At 44.2% G+C, this 20,490-nt stretch overlaps 1 long non-coding RNA gene across 1 annotated transcript; it reads right to left on the minus strand.

Annotated features, from left to right (window-relative positions):
* Window positions 1-1,602: 1,602 nt before the first annotated feature.
* LOC142078586 (uncharacterized) lies at window positions 1,603-19,723 on the minus strand. Its single transcript, XR_012672280.1, has 5 exons — window positions 15,635-19,723; window positions 13,017-13,532; window positions 10,063-10,264; window positions 2,715-2,805; window positions 1,603-1,939 (listed from the first exon to the last, which is right to left on the minus strand). It is a non-coding gene; the product is annotated as an uncharacterized LOC142078586 (long non-coding RNA).
* Between the last annotated feature and the right edge of the window lie 767 nt (window positions 19,724-20,490).

Consider the following 20,490-nt stretch of genomic DNA (forward strand, 5'->3'; position numbering starts at 1 on the left):
TCCAACAGGTCTTAGCTTTGCATCCCAGCCAGTAGGTCCCGCATTCTGGTTCAGAGGTGATTCAGTTCGGAGAGCGCTGCCTGGGTTGCTGAATCACCCATTACGCTTCCCAACGCAAATGACTATTGAGATGTTTCTAAGCAGCTTCTCAGCCAAATACTGACTCACGATGATCTTACTTTCCTACTGAGATCTGCTGAGATCCCTCACAACATGGGGTTGCTGCTGACATTTATAGTCCACGTACTTGTGCTACTGAGGTCCCAGGATCAGCGGGGCAGCGATATGAGAGGAAGAAGCTACATTTGCATTACTGTAGTAATGTTTTTGTGGATCAATAAGACTTTTCCTTATAAAAAGGGGGTTCCAGTAGAGATTTTATTTCAATCAGACAGGCCAATGGAATATGGTGGTGTCTGAAGCCATCAAAGAGGTCTAACAGACATCCCACTTGCCTAGGCGTGTGTGCCCTAGGCGGCATAGGGCATGGCCCAGGAAAAACTGCCAGACGTGCTTGTCTCCAAATGAAAACCTGAGCGACACAGTCAATGTCTCACACTGGAATTAGGTGAAGCAACTTTCTAGACCGAGAGCACTAAGCAACAGAGCACTAAACAATGCTGGAACAGAACCTTGGGGGAGTCTTTTTATTTTGTTTCATTCTAACTTAAAAGTTGAAAGGACTCTGACAAGATGCTGCCTCCTTGCACGTGTACTTTCACATCACTTGGATTTCAGTTCTAGCTGTACTGGCAGGAACTTCGTCTTCTGACATATTTTTTTCCTAGCACAGTTTTCAAACCCTTGAAAAGCCGCTGGCAAGAGAATAACAAAAGGCTTCTCTTTCTTTTCTGTTATTACTACCATCACTAGAGAGAAATTAGACTGTAAATGTAAAGTAGGGTCTGAAAGCATTATATCAACCATGTTCATTTTCCTTGAGCCCTCCAGAGGTGCCTGCTTTGCAGATGTACTTTGCATCGACTTTCAAATTTCTGCTTTTGGTGGAAAATGGAGCAAATTACTGTAGGAAAGTAATAATGCAAATACCACTGCTTTCATATTTGAGTGGCTGGTGTCGGTTTTGATTGGTTTATTAAATCACTTGCACAGCAATAAGATCTGGTAATTTTCACTCTCAAATATTAAGGTTTGACAAGGTTCAAATGAATTTAGAAAATCCTTCAAAATAAAAAGGTTTGCATGACTAACACAAACAAAATACATTTGTTAGCTCTAGTAAGTAAACAGTTTGATTTTATTTTCATCAATTCCTAGTGGAACCGAGAACCACTTTTCAAAACTGCAATTTTCTTTCCACAGCTAAAAGATTTTTTATTCTTTGGTGTGTTTTAAATTAATTTAAGAGACTAGGAGAAAAACAGAGTTTTGCATTGTTTTCCTAAAAGAGTCAAATGCAATCAATCGCAGGTACCTTTGTATCAAAATCCATTCTGATTAACTAAGAAAATTACTTCTCAGTTGGGGTACGAAACAGTTGTGTGAATGAGCCTATGCTGCAGCTATAAAGTGCCACAACCTATGGCAATGAAATGTGTTTTTCTTTGCATGTTGGCTGACATGAAACAGATAGCAGTTTTAATACAGCAATGGAACAATACAAGAATATTAATTTGATAATATTAATTTTGCACTGGGAATCGTATCAGGGAAGAAAGTGGTCAGAAAGGGAAATCTGCTCTCAGAAACACAGAAAATACCCAGAATCAGACGAATCCTTGGCCTGAGTCCATTTCCTCCAGCGGCGTAACCAGATGGGAACTAATCTGCCGGAGAAGGCGGGTGGAGCGATCGGTGTAGAGCAGGAAGAGGCTGATGGCAATGTGTGAGCGAAGAATTGAAATCTGTGGAAATTGTCAGGGGAGAAACTTCACAACTTGTTTTTCTTCCTTTACTTCAGCCCCTGAGGTGGTGTAGCCTAGCAGGAGTAAGATTAAGAATGCAGTATTTTGGGTCTCGTTTAATTTGTCATCTCCCCTCGTGCCAGGAGATGGTTAAGGCAGTAAAATGTGACCTCTCTCCATTCATCATTAGCAAAAGGATGGTCTCCCAGGGATCCTATTAGTGGAGCTTGGACTGTATTTTAGCTGTTCTGGTTTTGTGCTGCCTGATGCACACTATGCAGCAATGTTTCTCCTCCTAACACTGTCAGTAATGTCTGCTCTGTGTATGCTGGTTTCAAAATATGTATATGTATATGCTCTGTATATGCTGGTTTCAAAACACGATACTTCAAACCCCGGAGTAGGAAGTAAAGGGACAGGACGGGCAGGGGATGAGCAAAGGGAAGGGACTCTCAGGGATTTTCCGTTTATAATTTTTCTAAAATGGGTTTAAAATTATTTGTTTTTATACTTTTCCTCCTAAAATCCATACGAAATCATGATAGGACCCATTATTAATTTTCCCCTCAAAATTACTGGGTCAAATTAATTCTTTTGGATCCCAAAGACAATTACTAGCTGTTTATTAGCTTTTATATTTGCTTTTGGTGTTAAGTGCAGAAGAAGCAATAGGAGGTTTAGGCAAAAGATGTTCTGCCTGTCTTCAGCTTTTTGTGTGGTACCTCTGCTTGTTCTATTAGATGGTGTTTAGCAAGTACACAGTTAAATCTGTTTTTAGGCCCCAGCTTTTCTCATAAACCTGTTCACTTTGCACTGGAAAGCAGAAAGAAAGTCAGTTTACTCACTTACCTAGGGACCGCTGTGGTTCAAGGGCATCATTAGAGGGGAGAGAAGGGTTTGTGTGTAAAACTTGTTCTTTCTAGTCAGGTATTTTGTGTATCTGAGGAGAAATAAAATTAATTAGCTGTGTTATATTCATTTGACATCACTCCAAGCTTGCAATATGCCTGGAAGCAAGATTGCCTCCGAAGCTTTCATACTGTATATTTGAGTCAGCTTTCCTCCTGACAGCAGATATTTGCTTCAAGTAAATGACAAAACGTTCATCTTTACTGTTGTGAGTACTTGGAAAATGTAATTTTCTTGGCTTGATTGCTCAAATATTTCTCTCAAACAATTTTCAAATGTATATCATACAATTTCCACATTGCTCTGCATTAATTATGCATTTCTTTCAACAAGGAAATGATAGCATTCATTTATCTCATATGGCCATTCAAACTAAGAAAGTTTTCAATTTAGTATTCACAGCTTCCTGAAAATGTATAGGTTAAACTCAACATTAGCTACAACTGAAGGTTTGGTAAGATGTCTCCAAACAGCTTATAAATAAGAAGTAGTTTATTAACTCACTGTCCTGGTTCCGGCTGGGACAGAGTTAACTTTCTTCCCAGTAGCTTGGGGGATGTGCTGTGGTTTGGGTTTGGAATGAGAGAAGCGTTGATGGCCCATTGATGCTTTAGCTGTTGCTGAGTGGTGCTTGCACCGGGGAGACTTTTGGTTTCTCTTTTCGGCCTCCCATGCCCTGCCACGTGCAGGGCAAGCTGGGGCGGGGTGGGGCGGGGGAGCACAGCCAGAGTGGTGGACCCAGCCGGCCAATGGGGTATTCTATACCATGTGACATCATGCTCAGTATAAAAACCAGGGGGGGCTGGGCCTCGCCCCCCATTCGTGACACGCGGTCGGCAGTCGGTGAGCTGTTGCATTGTGCATCGCCTGCTTTGTATATTGTTATTGTTGTTCTCCTTGTTATTATTACTGTTCTACTTAGTTTTATTTCAATTATTAAACTGTTTTTATCTCAACCCGGGAGTTTTCCTACTTGTGCCCTCCCAAGTCTCTCCTCCATCCCACGGGGGGAGAGGGAGGGAGAGTGAGCGAGCGGCTGCATGGGGTTTATTTGCTGGCTGGGGTTAAACACGACAGTCCTTTTTGGCGCCCAACGTGGGGCAGCGAAGGGTTGAGATAACAACAGATTAATTAGAGCATATAAAGGAATTTATATCTGTTAACATATTAATTTGTTCTGTATCATGCTGTTGTTTTTGCTGTACCTGTTAAAGACTGGAGTTGGGTTTTGTAGTCTGCTGTGCTCTGCAGTGATTAATGATGTTTTGCCTGGGAGATTTGTTACTAAAACGCTGGCATTGGGGGTTATTTGGTATTTGGGATTTGTAATGAAGCCGTTACTGTATTTCGGGTACCACCTCATGGAGACCATTAGCAATTATACCTTTTCCTCTGAGAGGTTTTTTATGGAGGAAATAGAGAATGGCACCCTCGCTACCTTCCTCTATGATGTCGTCTCCTTTGTTAAATTAACTTGTCAGTACCTTGAACATCCCTGGGTAGTTAAGATGATACATCTATTGGTGCTCCTTGGGAATATAGTTTTGGTTTTATCCAAGGTTAGTAAGCAATTTAAGAATGTCATCCAGAGATCTGCCCCAAGGCTGGATAGTTACGAGTGGCAGGGCGAGTGGGATAGCATGGGCAAATGCCTAGGGCGATGGGCACCCCCAGTGTTCTGGAACTTCACCCCTGAACAAGTGCAGAATCCTGAAAAATTAGTAGAATATTTGGCAAAAGTATGCTGTCACCCTGGCCATTCTAGGGAGACGCAAATCACTGCAATGTGCAGGGGCCTGGCCCACACCTACCGAGCCCTGTGTAACACCACTCAGAACCCCCAAGGGGAAGAAAACGTCTCTGCAGCTGATGACAAAGCAACAGGCCCTGCGGCTACCCCACCCCCCATGGCAAGCACCGCGGCTACCCCACCCCCACGGCAGGCACGGCAGCTACTCCGCCCCCTGCGACAGAGAACCAACCCATGCCGGTATCAGTCGCCCCTATACAAAAAAGAAAATGCACAAGAAAATCAGCTCGTCTAGTAAGGGATGAAGATGAACCAGGGCCATCACGAGAACAGGAGGAGGAGGAGGCAGAACCCGTAAATGAGATGGTGACCACCCGATCCCTACCCCTGGGTGAGCTGCGAGATATGCGAAAAGACTTCAGCCATCGTCCAGGCGAGCACATTGTCACCTGGCTGCTCCGATGCTGGGATAATGGGGCCAGAAGCCTGGAATTAGAGGGTAGGGAAGCCAAGCAGCTGGGATCCCTTTCTAGGGAAGGGGGCATTGACAAAGCAATTGGACAAGGGGCACAAGTCCTCAGCCTCTGGAGGTGACTCCTGTCAGGTGTGAAGGAAAGGTATCCCTTCAAGGAAGATGTTATATGCCACCCAGGCAAGTGGACCACCATGGAGAGAGGTATCCAGTACCTGAGGGAATTAGCCGTGCTGGAGGTGATTTATGATGACCTGAACAACGAGCAGTTGTCCGAAGACCCAGATGACGTCAAATGCACCCGACCCATGTGGCGGAAGTTTGTACGGAGCGCACCAGCGTCACATGCAAACTCATTGGCAGTAATGACCTGGAGGGATGGAGAGGAACAAACAGTGGATGAATTGGCTGGCCAACTCCGGCAATATAAAGAAAGTCTCTCTTCCTCCCTATGGGCCTGTGTCTCTGCTGTGGAGAAACTGTCTTGGGAGGTCCAGCAACTCAAAGAGGATATGTCCTGCTCCTCACCTGCACAGGCCAGTATCTCAGCCATTAGGAGCAAGCGTCCCTCCATTCAAGAGAAGAGATATCGTGGGTACACACCCCGGGGCACCCTGTGGTTTTACCTGCGTGACCACGGAGAGGACATGAGGAAGTGGGATGGAAAACCTACCTCAGTCCTACAGGCACGGGTACATGAGCTGCAAGGAAAAACAACCACAAAAGGGGGTTCTTCCAGGAAAACTGCTGCTCCAGTCTCCAGTGAGCAGTTCCCCAGACAGAGTAGAAGGGCTGATTCCACTTCCGACCTTCACAAAGGGACTTCTGATTCATACTTACAAGAAGTGGATAGCGAATATGATGACCAGGACTAGAGGGGCCCTGCCTCCAGACAGGTGGAGGAAAGGGACAACCGGGTTTACTGGACTGTGTGGATTCGATGGCCTGGCACATCAAACCCACAGGAGTATAAGGCTCTCGTAGACACCGGTGCACAGTGCACCCTGATGCCATCAAGATACAAAGGGGCAGAACCCATTTGTATTTCTGGAGTGACAGGGGGATCCCAAGAGTTAACTGTATTGGAGGCCGAAGTGAGCCTGACCGGGAATGAGTGGCAGAAGCACCCCATTGTGACTGGCCCAGAGGCTCTGTGCATCGTTGGCATAGACTACCTCAGGAGAGGGTATTTCAAGGACCCAAAAGGGTACCGGTGGGCTTTTGGCATAGCTGCCCTGGAGACAGAGGAAATTAAACAGCTGTCCACCTTGCCCGGTCTCTCAGAGGATCCTTCTGTTGTGGGGTTGTTGAAGGTCAAAGAACAGCAGGTACCAATCGCTACCACAACAGTGCACCGGCGGCAATACCGCACCAACCGAGATTCCCTGATCCCTATCCATGAGCTGATTCGTCGACTGGAGAGCCAAGGAGTGATCAGCAAGACTCGCTCACCCTTCAACAGTCCCATATGGCCAGTGTGAAAGTCTACTGGAGAGTGGAGACTAACAGTAGACTACCGTGGCCTGAATGAAGTCACACTGCCGCTGAGTGCTGCCGTGCCGGACATGCTAGAACTTCAATACGAACTGGAGTCAAAGGCAGCCAAGTGGTACGCCACCATTGACATTGCTAATGCCTTCTTCTCCATCCCTTTGGCGGCAGAGTGCAGGCCACAGTTTGCTTTCACTTGGAGGGGCGTCCAGCACACCTGGAACCGACTGCCCCAGGGGTGGAAACACAGCCCTACCATTTGCCATGGCCTGATCCACACTGCACTGGAACAGGGTGAGGCTCCAGAACACCTGCAATACATTGATGACATCATCGTGTGGGGTGACACAGCAGAAGTTTTTGAGAAAGGGGAGAGAATAGTCCAAATCCTTCTGAAGGTCGGCTTTGCCATAAAACAAAGTAAGGTCAAGGGACCTGCACAGGAGATCCAGTTTTTAGGAATAAAATGGCAAGATGGACGTCGTCAGATCCCAATGGATGTGATCAACAAAATAACAGCCATTTCCCCACCAACTAACAAAAAGGAAACGCAAGGTTTCTTAGGCGTAGTGGGTTTTTGGAGAAAATATTCCAAATTACAGTCAAATCGTAAGCCCTCTCTATCACGTGACCAGAAGAAGAACGACTTCAGATGGGGCCCTGAGCAACAACAAGCATTTGAACAAATTAAACGGGAGATAGTTCAGGCAGTAGCCCTTGGGCCAGTCCGGGCAGGACAAGATGTAAAGAATGTGCTCTACACCGCAGCCGGGGAGAATGGCCCTACCTGGAGCCTCTGGCAGAAAGCACCAGGGGAGACTCGAGGTCGACCCTTAGGGTTCTGGAGTCGGGGATACAGAGGATCCGAGGCCCGCTACACTCCAACTGAGAAGGAGATATTGGCAGCATATGAAGGGGTTCGAGCTGCTTCGGAAGTGGTTGGTACTGAAGCACAGCTCCTCCTGGCACCCCGACTGCCGGTGCTGGGCTGGATGTTCAAAGGGAGGGTCCCCTCTACACATCATGCAACCGATGCTACGTGGAGTAAGTGGGTCGCACCGATCACACAACGGGCCCGAATAGGAAACCCCAGTTGCCCAGGAATCTTGGAGGGGATCACGAACTGGCCAGAAGGCAAAGATTTTGGCATATCCCCAGAGGAGGAGGAGGTGACGCGTGCTGAAGAGGCCCCACTGTATAACAAACTACCAGAAAACGAGAAGCAATATGCCCTGTTCACTGATGGGTCCTGTCGCCTTGTGGGAAAGCATCGGAGGTGGAAAGCTGCGGTATGGAGTCCTATACACCAAGTTGCAGAAACTGCTGAAGGAGAAGGTGAATCGAGCCAGTTTGCAGAGGTGAAAGCCATCCAGCTGGCCTTGGACATTGCTGAACGAGAAAAATGGCCAGTACTTTATCTCTATATTGACTCATGGATGGTGGCAAATGCCCTGTGGGGGTGGTTGCAGTAGTGGAAGCAGAACAACTGGCAGCGCAGAGGTAAACCCATCTGGGCTGCCGCATTGTGGCAAGATATTGCTGCCCGGGTAGAGAACCTGGCTGTAAAAGTACGTCATGTAGATGCTCACGTACCCAAGAGCCGGGCCACTGAAGAACACCAAAACAACCAGCAGGTGAATCAGGCTGCTAAGATCGAAGTAGCTCAGGTAGATCTGGACTGGCAACATAAGGGTGAATTATTTATAGCTCGGTGGGCCCATGACACCTCAGGCCATCAAGGAAGAAACGCAACATACAGATGGGCTCATGATCGAGGGGTGGACTTGAGCATGGACACTATTGCACAGGTTATCCATGAATGTGAAACATGCGTTGCAACCAAGCAAGCCAAGTGAGTAAAGCCTCTTTGGTATGGAGGACGATGGTTGAAATATAAATATGGGGAGGCCTGGCAGATTGATTCTCCCACAAACCCGACAAGGCAAGCGCTATGTGCTCACCATGGTGGAAGTAACCACAGGATGGCTGGAAACATATCCTGTGCCCCATGCTACCACTCAGAACACCATCCTGGGCCTTGAAAAGCAAGTCCTATGGTGACATGGCACCCCAGCAAGAATTGAGTCAGACAATGGGACTCATTTCCGAAACACCCTCATAGACACCTGGGACAAAGAGCACGGCATTGAGTGGGTCTATCACATCCCCTACCATGCACCAGCCTCAGGGAAAATCGAACAATACAACGGACTGCTAAAGACAACACTGAGGGCAATGGGTGGTGGGACATTCAAGCATTGGGACACACATTTAGCAAAAGCCACCTGGTTAGTCAACACTAGGGGATCTGTCACTTGAGCTGGCCCTGCCCAATCCAAACCCTTACGTACTGTAGATGGAGATAAAGTCCCTGTCTTGCATATGAGAAATATGCTGGGGAAGACGGTTTGGGTTACTCCCGCCTCTGGCAAGGGAAAACCCATCCGTGGGATTGCTTTTGCTCAGGGACCTCGGGGCACTTGGTGGGTAATGCGAAAGGATGGGGAAGTCCAATGTGTACATCAAGGGGATTTAATTTTAGGTGAAAATAGCCAATGAACTGAATTGTATGATGTTAATTACGATATAATACTGTATGTCATCACTTCGGTGGTTACTATATGCCATATTAACAGTATTACAGTAAGAATCACTCAGATTAATGAAGAATGAACTCCGACGAAACCGAGCAAAGTGCAACAATGATAGAACTGGACGAGTGCAGTAATAAAGGAATCAGAACTGGCCTCAGCATGGAAGAGTCCCACACCACACACCATCTCTCCCGCCCTGAAAGACTGTTATGACAGATGGAGCCCGAAGTCATGGACTAAATGAACTCAACGGACATTTTAAAAGGATGGTCCATGGACTAAGCGAATAATATCTCTGTGTGTGTTTGTGTATATATATAAAGGCAGGAAAAGTGGTGATGACTAATTGGAATGTATTGGAAAATGTGAGATCTGGACATGACGTAGATGGTATAGAATAAGGGGTGGATACTGTCCTGGTTCCGGCTGGACAGAGTTAACTTTCTTCCCAGTAGCTTGGGGAGGGTGCTGTGGTTTGGGTTTGGAATGAGAGGAGCGTTGATGGCCCATTGATGCTTTGGTTGTTGCTGGGTGGTGCTTGCACCGGGGAGACTTTTGGTTTCTCTTTTCGGCCTCCCATGCCCTGCCACGTGCAGGGCAAGCTGGGGCGGGGCAGGGGAGCACAGCCGGGGTGGTGGACCCAGCCGGCCAATGGGGTATTCTATACCATGGACATCATGCTCAGTATAAAAACCAGGGGGGGCCGGGCCTCGCCCCCAGTTCGTGACGCGTGGTCGGCGGTCGGTGAGCAGTTGCATTGTGCATCGCCTGCTTTGTATATTCTGTTATTGTTGTTGTTTTCCTTGTTATTATTACTGTTCTACTTTGTTTTATTTCAATTATTAAACTGCTTTTATCTCAACCCGGGAGTTTTCCTACTTGTGCCCTCCCGATTCTCTCCCACATCCCACCGGAGCGGGGGGGTGAGCAAGTGGCTGCATGGGGTTTATTTGCTGGCTGGGTTTAAACCACAACACTCACGCTTCCATTGGATCCTTTTCATGTTTGAAGATGTTTCTTTTTCATGTTTCTTCCCCAACGTTGGACAGTTTCAAGATTCAGCTGGACAGGGTGCTGGGCCATCTTGTCTAGGCTGTGCTTTTGCCAAGAAAGGTCAGACCAGATGATCCTTGAAGTCCCTTCCAACCTGGTAATCTATGATTCTATGACTCTGAAACAGAACCTCAAATCCCAACATCCACATAGTCAGAAAGCAAGGCTTTGAAGTCCCCCATCCGAGCCTGCCAATTTAGTTTTAAATTGGATTAACCCCACCCCCCCAAAAAGAATATTTTCCCAGATTCCTAATTGTGAATAATTGTACCCTGGCAGCACGGAAGTGACGATGTACTATCATGAAAATTTTGCCGTCATTTAAGCATTCCAGCTTTCTCAGCCTTTGAACCACAGCTGGACTCTAATGCTGACCTGTACTTCTCAATGGCCCAGCCTTCTTTCCCCACGAATAGCGAATGGTTCCTAGTGAACCAACCGTAAGTTTTGCATAAGTGGGAGGTTTAGGATCAGTACAAGCATATTCACTTTCCCAGCAAGTAGTGGAAAACTATTACGTAGCAGGCATCAGTGTCCTCGCTGCGTGGCATCTCGCTGATACTTTGTGACTGAAAATTGGGCCAGACGTGCATGTCTGTGCAGTGTCCATTGTGCTTTTTTGGTGTGCTGTGTGCAAAGAAATCTTCAATATTCGTACGTGGAAAGACAAAATATTAGGTTTGCCTCCATCTAACTTCTAAAACGTTGGGAGTTCAAACATCTTAAAGTTACACCAGAATATTTGCTTCATTTGGGAAGTGAGGGTCAGTACCTTTTGCTGCACTCGGAATACAGTGTCACCCCATCTGCAGACAAGGATGGAAAGTGGATTGCAACCACTCAACAGAGGCAGAAATGTGGTGTTGGATGGCAATGGAAACTGGGTTTTCAGGAAAGTGGGATGCTAGGTATAGGGGTAGCATGCTTGCTAATGACTAGACATATTTGCCCTCAGGGAAAATATCTTCTCAAATATTTTCCTGTGAATTCAAATAGTTTGAAGGGATCGAGAGAGGAGGAGGTATGAAAATGGGCACAATAAAGAAGCTTTGGCCATATTATTTTGTAACATGGAGAGCTGCTGGTTGTTCTAAATAGCCATTCCCTTCACTGGAGTGTTTGAAGGGCATAATAACCACCTGTGGCAACACATCCTACGAAGTATTGCTAGGCTGTGACAGCCAAGCTGAGATCTTCTCCTTCTTAAAGAGGGTAGAAGGTCTTCCTGCAGTCCCTTTGGGTGTCCCAGACCTGTCCAAATAAACAGGCAACTAGCGAAATAAAATTATTTTACGGGAAAAAAATTGTCAGCTGTGCGCCAGGCTTTATTTGAGAGTGTTTAAATATCTATTGTGTAGCAGATGATGTGTAATATCCAGCAAGGATATTAAGCCTAAGTGCAGCAAGGATAATACCGAGAGAGGCTCAAAACTGCTCACACAGGGAATTTGTGGGTGGCGCTCCCCAGAGGAAAGAGCTATTGAGTTTATCACTAAAAAGGTGCAAATAAACCGCTGCCGCCTTGCAGGAGCTGGCATTGGCACAAACCGTAACATGGCTGGAAACCTCAGACCGCGCACGGCGTAGTAGCACTGTGTGGTGATGGATTTATTCTCATCTACCCGAGTCTCTGCAGAGCTCCTCCGCATAAAATCTGTTTACCTTGTACTCTGTTCCAAAACTACAATTTGTCCCTAATTAAGAAGGTAAATCATAAAACCTAGTTATGAAATCAGTATTTCATGTAACTAAGTATCATACTGGGTAAACATTCATCACTTAAGATGTTCCTGGCAGAGTGAGTCTGAAATTTTATGGCCCTAATACCTAAATCTTAATTAAAATAGCTTTGACTTTTTCCTTCAGATGCATTCTCCTCTCTGCAGGTATTACAAGATTAAGCAGGTACTGATACGTTTTAATTGTTTATAGGTAATTCATTTGTTTTTTATAGACTAGATCCTTTAACAGCCTAAAGCAACAGTGCAAGGAAATCTAAATGCAATTAAAAAGGAAGTAGGCAGACATTCCATTAGTTGTGTACTGCTTTCCTGTGTACAGGAAAGCTTTGTAAGTTGAGACATTGCTAATTCTATACATACAGGGTCCATTCAGTCAACTATAAACCTGACAAAATACAATATTTTGCTCTCTTTTCTTCTTAGGCTTTGTTTCCATTCCCTACAGCTCCAAGGGGATGGAAATTAAGGAGAGGGAAACTGGCAGGGTTTGATTACCTTTGTGTTATCGGTGTGTTAGGCAAGAGTTCAGTTAGGAGCAATCATGCTCAATTTTTAAATCATGTTTTGTCATTTAATAATTAAAATGTTTTAAAATGAGAAATAAAGATCATCTCCATTCAATAAGCACTTTTGAATATTTCTAAGCTTCAGCACAAGCCTTTCCTGATGAGTCTTCCTTTGAGCTCCAGTGCTTCTGCTGAGTTTTTTTAAAAATGAAGTTGAAAACTTACCTCGGTACAATTATTCTGAATTCAACCTCATTCTGTATAAATGTTAATTCTGAAAGAGCCTGTCCTCCTGTTCAGGTTCTCTTTTATTCTGTCTAAACACTATGGAGTCTAGACTTGCTTCTTTCTAAGACTCCTCCAAAGTTTGACTCCTTGGTATGATGGGGTCAGTCCCAGGGGAAACCGAAATAGCGGTACAACACCGGTGCCCACTCCCAATGCCCTTTTACACTGAGATGTGAAATGCAACTGTAAATATTTTGAGGTTTCAGCCCTTTTAGGTTGGTACACAGCATCTGACTCACCGGCTGCTGCACAGTGCCTGTGTTTGCTGTTGTGTGTCAGTGCAAGAGGAGAAAGCAGATGATACCGTTATTATGCAAAATCACTTCCACCCACCCTAGTGACTCACCAGCACGTCACTGAACAGGATTTACATCAGTTTCAAAATATATCTCTGTTATCCAAGCCCGTCTCAGCAGATTATTTATTTCTTCCTTCCACTCCTTCGCTGAATGACGACAACACGGCCACGCGTTTTCCTCTCGGAAGCGGAGCAGGGCTGGCGGCTGCGGCTGGCCAGTTCAGCTCGGTTTGCCAGAAACAAAGGTCTCTGGCTTACAGACGGAGCAGAAATGCTGTGTTGCAAGGGCTGCATCTTCCCTCTCCATTGAATGACCCAGCCCTGTTCCTGTGACGGAGGTTTTCTTCTTCAGCTAAGATTTTTTGCCTCTATTAAGAGCAGGTCCATTCATTTCTATCTTAAAGAGTTGACTCATCTGTGAATTAACGTAAGGTAGCGCTGATCTCTGCTTGCCGTGACGTGCCAGTCTGTAAATGATGACGACTCAAGGGCTGCTTAACTTAAGATAGACTCATTTGCCTCAGTTTAAATTTGCTACTGCTTTTAACACCTTAATCAAACAAACTGCAGTGGGAAGTCAGTCGATTTGGGAGAGGAAAATGAAGATAGTCTCTTTTAGAATAACTAGTTATTCTCCAGTGGTAACACGCTATCTCAGTATTATGGAAGCACTATAACCGATTTTGACCTGTTAATTATATTAAATAATTAATTGCATTCTTATTTATTTGAGGAATTCTATTAAATTATGAATTTTGTGGTTCTGTGCTCTGCCATACTTCATGTCTAAATGTGAGTAGATGACGTTTAAGTATATTTGAATATTTGGGCTTAAATTAAATTGAGATCAGATAGATTTACAAATCTGAAGGTGTCTGGAAATCTGGAGGTTTAGCTCCATGCCTCATTTCTCAAACCGGCGAAAAAGGGAATACTCCGGCCTTTGGGTTGCTGCCAAACTAAACATGCACACATTGTACGGGATGCCATGCTGGTACACAAACTAGGACATACTGTATAAAAGCAAAAAGGTCTATCAAGAGGAAGATCTATCCTACGAAGGAGCCTGGCTGCTCTCGAGGAGGCACGGGCACGCAGAGCCAAGGGAGCATTGCCCTCCACCGCGGCTGCTGAGCCGAAGCCGTCTGTCCCGCTCCGGGGACCCCAGGGCTCCCTGGCTGTGTTTAAATTTGCCTTCATCGGTTTTCCCCATCACTGATGGAGCTCTCAGGTCTGGCCCAGTCTGAAGGCCCAAATCTAAAGAAAAACGCTCCAGAAGCAGCTTCACTCCCCTGCTCTATAATCCAGGGCACGCGTACTGATATGTGATAGTTGATAAATATCTGGCTCTTCCAACATTTTCCACAATTTTTTATTAGACAATCTCCAGGCACCACTTTCCCTTGCACATACCTAAGTTCATGCCAGTTTTTAACTGTCAGAAAGTTTTTCTTTATCTTCTTCTGTAACTTTTCAGGCCTTCAGTTCCACATAAAACAATACATCTTTAAAAAGATCTCAAGGATTTACCTTTCCCTAGGAATTGTTTGCAGGTGAAAGACAGGTGTTCCTACTCTGACTCCATGCCTTACTTTATTTCCTCTTTAAACATCTGTTTGTAATTACAACTAACCAAAAAATAAGACTATGCAGGAGCTTCTCATCAGCTGGAAGATTGTGTCCCAGCCCCAGCTGAATTGCTTTCAACAGACCATTTTCTTCTTGACTAGTTATCACAGATATTTTGAACAAAGATCTGGATGCAAATAATAATAATAATAATAATAATAATTCAATTTTTTTGGCCTTATTTCAAGAGCTTCATCATTAGCTATTGGTTAGATTATGAAAACCCATTTCAATATAACTAACTTTATTTATTAGAGTGATGAATTGTCCCGAGTTTAAAAACAAAGATTTACAACTTTCTTGCTGTGGTGTGGTTGAATGATGAACTGAAGTTTCTGCTTTTTTACAAACAGCACCAAAATTTCAACTGAAACAGTTACCACATTTCACTGCAAGACATTTTTAGTAAGTGCTGCTTAGAGTACTGTGATACTGCTGTTCTACTTCAAAAGCACAAAGCAGAGGAGCTATATACTGAATAAAAATCTGTTATTTTTAAACACTACGGTTTTCCTTTTAGGTTTTCTTCCTACCTACTTTTTGGCATTTTAACCTGGCAGATCCCACCTGATATCAACATGGGAAGAAGCCAGTTCATTAGGATACAGCTGATCTCAAATGGCTGAAAACTCATGCTAACACAGAAGAGCCAAAAATGAGACAAACTTTTATTTTCATTTTTAAACAGAGACAATGGCACTGCAATCATTTAAGTATAACTATGGCTTCCTGAAGTGTTAATTTATTTAGCTGTTTAAGACTATGTGTTTTACCAGCAAATAAGCACTAGCTCAGTGAGCCATTTCGAGCCAGCTGCAGAAGTTACTTGTTGAAATTCTGTGAGTTTTGCTACACATAACTGTCCTATTGGGCTTAAACACATTCACTCTCCAGTCTTCAAAAGAAGATCATAGTCATGATTGAATACAACAGAAATGTTATATAAAAGATTGACAGCTTTGAAAATCACCATCTCCTAAGAATTAACCCTATCTTCTGTTGCTACTTGGTTTTAAAAGGGAAGCAGTTTGTACTACCTATGTACAAAACCGTCAGAGAGCTGCCTGGGAAGAAATTGTCCCACCATGACACGAGCGTTTCGTTAGCTGCCTTCCCCTTTGGGTCTCCTGCTAGTCGTCTCTCTTGGTTCATGAGATGAACTCACCACGCTAGAGCTCTTCCCTGGAGAGGGCATCAAGGACTGTAGATTAAGATAAAAGAATTATGATCTTCTTTCTGATCTTCTTTGATGCTAGCCTAGTGTGTGAAGAGAAACGTAAGAGATTTGTAGAGTCTGAACAGATGCAGACCTCAAGGCGAGGGAGAGGGGAAAATTAAGCTCTGGTGATTTCTGGCAGTGAAGATCCTCATGCAAAAACATGAGGAGTCCTGCTCAAAATAAATCAATACGGCTGTGAGAGGGGGTTAGTAAAGTCAATTCCGACCCTGCTAAAGGAAGATTTTTCTTTTCCCATCTTTCAGGAAGAGAAGAGTCAGAGGTTTGTGCAAGACTGCCTGCTGATACCACTGTGTGCAAATAGCGTTCGCCTTTGGGAAATGATCCAGGAAAGGGAGGGGGAATTCGTGCATAACCACAGTGTTAGTCACAATTGTAAAGGCCTCGAGGCCTATTTTTAAACACAATGGTATGAGCCCTTCGTGTTGGTCAGCCATATGGCCTTCTGTAACCGCAGCCTGGCTGCAGCCCTGTTATCACTAACGCCATTGCAAATCAGAGAATGGGAGAAGCCTAATTTCAGATCAGATTAGTATGTTTTTTCATTGGCTTTGAGGAAAGAGAAAGATGGAGATAAAGAAGAGAGGCCAGAGAACAAGAGCTATCATCCCAGTATACTTACAGAAAATTTATCTCAGCCATAATCGTGAGGTTACTTTGAGTGCAGTGAGGAGACAGAGATTAAACAGTTGTTTTGGAGAAAAATCAGCCTTCTCCATACGTCACACAGGCGAAGTCCGTTCATTCACACCGAGAACATTCCCTGAATTTTGGATTTACTCAGCTGCTGTTTTCGGAAGAAGCTGTGCTACAGACCAAAACACTGCTGGAGGGCATTGCCTCGCTTGGCCATTAAGTCTCTCCGCAACATCACTTCAGCACACAGATTATTTATTTGCAGTTTCACTCTGCACCTGGGAGGCCTTACTGAGTGCTGCGGGTTTATTGCACCACATCTGTGCAAGCAGAGCGGCCTGAGTCAGCTGACCTCGGAGGATGGTATCCCGATACCTAGGGGGGCATCCGTTGTTGTTTGCTCTTTGCATTCCTGATGGCTGAGACAAAGTCATGAGCCTGAATCTGCTGTCGCGGAGACCACAGCTGTATCACTGATACGACACCAGTGCGTTCAACATTCAGCTGGGTTCACACGCAACAGGATGGTAGCACCTTTGTTTCACGCTCTGAGTGCGATTCATCATAAGGATAGGGAGAAAAAGCACAAATTTAAATAGCTTCAAGAACAGTTAAAAGGCAACAGCAAAAATAGAAAGCTTGGAGCAGCCCGGCATAACACTACAAAACAGTGATTTGCAGGGACCTCTGTGTAAGAACTGCAGCTTGAGACGGGAGGCTGGAGACATTGTAGTGTGGAAATGAAGCCTTTGGGATTCAGTTAGAGTCAAAGACATCTAACCCTATCTATAGCCCATTACAGTCCGTGGGGATCTAAGAAACAGCTCGGAGGGCAGTTCAGCTGCCCAGCCAGAGGGGGGTCAAGTCAGGTAGATAGGAAAAGCACCTAGTGATCCAGGTAGGATCCAGAAGGATACGGGCCCCCTGTTGGCCCCATGTTTTACCTGCCAGTCCTACGGTTGGAATCGATGATTTCAAAGGTCTTTTCCAACCTAAACGATTCTATTATTCTACCAGGGTATCTCAGCTGCCTTACGGTGTGTGAAGTGGCACTGGACACCTCTGTTTACACAGCTGTAACAAACTACATCTCAGGTTGTCTATGGTCCGGCTTACATGCAGACAACATGATTTTTGCTGTTTAGAGCTGAATCTCACACCTCGTCGTGCTTGGTTAAGCTGCCTTCTGTCTGCTAACTCTGCTCCTTCCATTCTTTCGCAGGAGATGCTCACACATCCTGATTCCTGCCGTGTTATGCAAAAAGGTTGGATACTTCAGAATTTATTGCTTTGAGATATTATAATTTGCAAAGATTTACTTAAGATACAGCAAGGTGTTAGTAATTACATGAAAAAAAATGAATGTAGGTAGTACTGTAAAGTAGCTGACCCTCTTCTAAAGGTGGTTGTGAAATTCACAACTATCTTCTTCTAAAACTCAAATTTTACGGTTGCGGGGGTTCTCTTCTTGTGTTTTTTTTTGTTTTGTTTTTCTTTTTAATTAGGAAATAGTTCAAGAGGAACAATGTTCCCACATAGTTATTTTAAACATAAATGGATTTTTTATTATTGTTCAGGTCTGACTGTTGAATTCCTTGGGGTCGGTTGCGTGAGAGCCAACGAGAGATACAGAGGCCTGAATGAGGAACTGAATTGTCTTCCAGCAAAGCAGAGCAACAGGAAAATTATAGGTTTGGCTCAGCATTTTGAGTGTAATCCTAGCCTGATGGAAACAAATGGCAAGACCATCATTAACTGAAATGGGGACAATATTTAACCCATTCATTTTAGCTTTTCCAGTTTTGAAGCGCTTGTATATTTATATTTGCCACCTAAACACAAGAGAATCCTTTTCTATCTGTCTTAAATAATACCTTTTCATAAGGTGAGCTGAAGTATTTCATGAATCTAAAGCTGTTTTTTAAGAATTTAAAGCTTTTTTTTTAAGAATGTAAAGTTATTTTTACCTAATTATCTTAGGAAATTTTTCCATTAGAAAAAATTATAAAATTATTCGAAACCACTACTTTACAGTACTAACTACATTAATCATTAGAAAAATGCCAAGATGCATGTACCATAATCCATTCTGGTATCAGCTGGGCTAGTTCTTCCTAAATAGTTTAATTATCTGTTTTCCACAGGTTTGGTCCCACTCGAAAACACTCAGAGTAATGGGTTTGAAATTGTCATTTGTATTAATAGTGACTACGACAGCAGTCATACTGTTGAACATGATGGCAGTAAATGTCTACTCAGCATCTATAAAAAATATGCGCAAGCAGGCCAGCTGTGTAGGCGTTTCAAGATGGCTTAGCACTGTCGTCTCAGAGACACGATTCTGAAAATTTTAGTTTTTCTTTCATTCATCTGAAAAAATAAGGCATCATTTGTACTGCCTTTGGACCACCTCATATTTTCAGAAGAGGAATTACTGATGTATCCACTTTGCAAAAAGGGTCAGTCAGAGCTTTCTCTTCCAAAGCTGAGGAAAGAAGCTTTTCTAAGCCACAGCATTTCCACAAGCTGAGAAGTCCAGGTCGAGACCAGAGTGAAAATTAGATCAAAAGCACCTTCACCTGGTAACAAAGATGCTCATAGATATGCACTTAAAAGCACTTTTCTAAATTCTTATGGAAAGTTTGCCACTACAAGTGTATCACACATTTTTAGAAACTAGCCATTTTGGACAGTTTAAGTGAAGAATTCATATTACACCAGTTTGGTATTTGGGAAGAAACTTTCTATTTCTATTTCATTCTGCTGAAGTAAGTTTGTATATATATTCTTCAGAGTCATGTACCCCAGTTAAAATGTGACTGATTTACTATTTAGCACAAAATTGTTCATCACTATTAATTTCAGATTTTGTTGCCACCAGGAATTAAAATCTGATTTTTTACAGTTTCTCTGTAAGTAGAGATACATGGATCAGCCGTACAATATTCTGCTGAAATAATAGAATCATAGAATCATAGAATCGTACAGGTTGGAAAAGACCTCTAAGATCATCGTGTCCAACCGTCAACCCAACACACCATGCCCACTACACCATGTCCCTAAGGGCCTCATCTACACGTCTTTTAAATACTTCCAGGGATGGTGACTCCACCACTTCCCTGGGCAGCCTGTTCCAAGGCCTGACCACTCTTTCAGTAAAGAAATTTCTCCTAATGTCCAATCTAAACCTCCCTTGGTGCAACTTGAGGCCATTTCCTCTCGTCCTATCGCTGGTTACTTGGCAGAAGAGACCAACACCCACCTTGCTACAACCTCCTTTCAGGTAATTGTAGAGCGCGATGAGGTCTCCCCTCAGCCTCCTCTTCTCCAGGCTAAACAACCCCAGTTCCCTCAGCCGCTCCTCATACGACTTGTGCTCCAGGCCCTTCACCAGCTTCGTTGCCCTAATAATAGTTTTGTTGGTGTGAATACGAGTACAGCCATGATACACCAGTATAGGAATGGCATCAGAACTAATCCTTTTCGCATGTGGGAATAGACTCAGCAAGTATTACGATGGCATATTAAGGCAGACCCCACCATTTCACACTGGTGTAGCCATCACAGTACAGTTTGTGTGCAGGTAAGAGCAGTGGCGGAGTAACTGCATCCCACTGGTTCAACATTCATTAATTTTTAATGGGAAATTATCTGCTGGGGGGGTAGAAAGAAGCCAAAAATATTTGTTAGTTTAGAGCAAATGACAGTAAGGAGTTCCTATGGGGCGGGGCTCTGCATCACAGACATTTCTCTCCATGCAAAGATTACTCGTCGTGGTCTGAAAAAGTAAATTTAAATTTAGGCCTTACAGTGTCTCTAAACGTGCAGAGTACTTCTAAGCAGTCTCGATGCCCAGTATATAAATGATAGGCTGATAAAGCCAGTGGTGCCGTATCGGTACTAACGTCTCTCCCACGACAGTCCCAGCAGCATTACAGACCTGTCACTTTGTGATGAACCTCTCTTTGGTTGCCTTTGCTGTGTGTTTCCTATTGCATTCATCTAAGCTTGTTTTCATGT

Source organism: Calonectris borealis, chromosome 2 (assembly GCF_964195595.1).
Source record: "Calonectris borealis chromosome 2, bCalBor7.hap1.2, whole genome shotgun sequence".
NCBI lineage: Eukaryota > Metazoa > Chordata > Aves > Procellariiformes > Procellariidae > Calonectris > Calonectris borealis.